We start from the raw sequence: 912 nt of genomic DNA on the forward strand, positions 1-912 counted from the left end.
AGATCCCCCTTAATCTTACACACTAGACCTTTTTAAAGGTAAACCAAGGACACGAGACATTGTATATGCTCTGGCAGTCAACTAATGGGATGACTCAGATGGCCTTGGCACCCTGTGGTCACACTGTGGGCAAATCCATTACTCTTTCCTTGAGGATGAAAGAGCCTCAAGGATGTTCGACCACACATTCTTTTCTTTTCCAAACACAAGTAACAACACGACACAAGCAACCTGTCTGTGCTGAGTCATTTCAGACTACAAATTCACATGAAACCATAAAAACGTTGCTGTGTCAGGTCACCAGTTTGTCAGTGTGACTGTATGAACAGTTTTATTTAGTCTTCAGTGCAAGAATGTGACACAATCAACGCTATCCTAGAAAATCTCCATGTTTGACTGCAAGACCCACTTAGCAGCAATTATACGCCACTGAAACTAACAGTTGAGATGATTTCATTTCATTCTACTGGTTAATGAGTCGTATGAGTTATCCAATAATAACTCAAGGTTAGAGGTTTAACACTGGGAAATGCTTAAATTAGCAGTTTGCACTTGCTCTCCTTTGGTAACCTCTTAAATGAATGGCTCCAAATGGCAATGAGAATTAATTCAAACTGTTTCCTGAAATCATGCAGTGGGGGATCAGTAAAATGCCCACAGCGTGCTCATGATTACCACCCATGTCTTTGATGGCTTAACACCAAAAGATGCCAGAGGGGCAGTTTTAACATGAATGAATTTGTCTTTCTCCAAACAGAAGGCCTGCTCACTGCTGTGCAGGAGACAGTTTGAATTGATGTTTCATATTTCTAATCTCAATTTCCTGTTTGTCAAAGAGTTCCTATTAACTAATAATCAGGGCTCAGCAATAAGGACTGCAACGTCGGGTCCTGTAAACAGGAGTTTAGTTGG

Source organism: Morone saxatilis, unplaced genomic scaffold, assembly GCF_004916995.1.
Source record: "Morone saxatilis isolate NCDOM2014 unplaced genomic scaffold, NCSU_SB_2.0 Contig18, whole genome shotgun sequence".
Taxonomy (NCBI): domain Eukaryota; kingdom Metazoa; phylum Chordata; class Actinopteri; family Moronidae; genus Morone; species Morone saxatilis.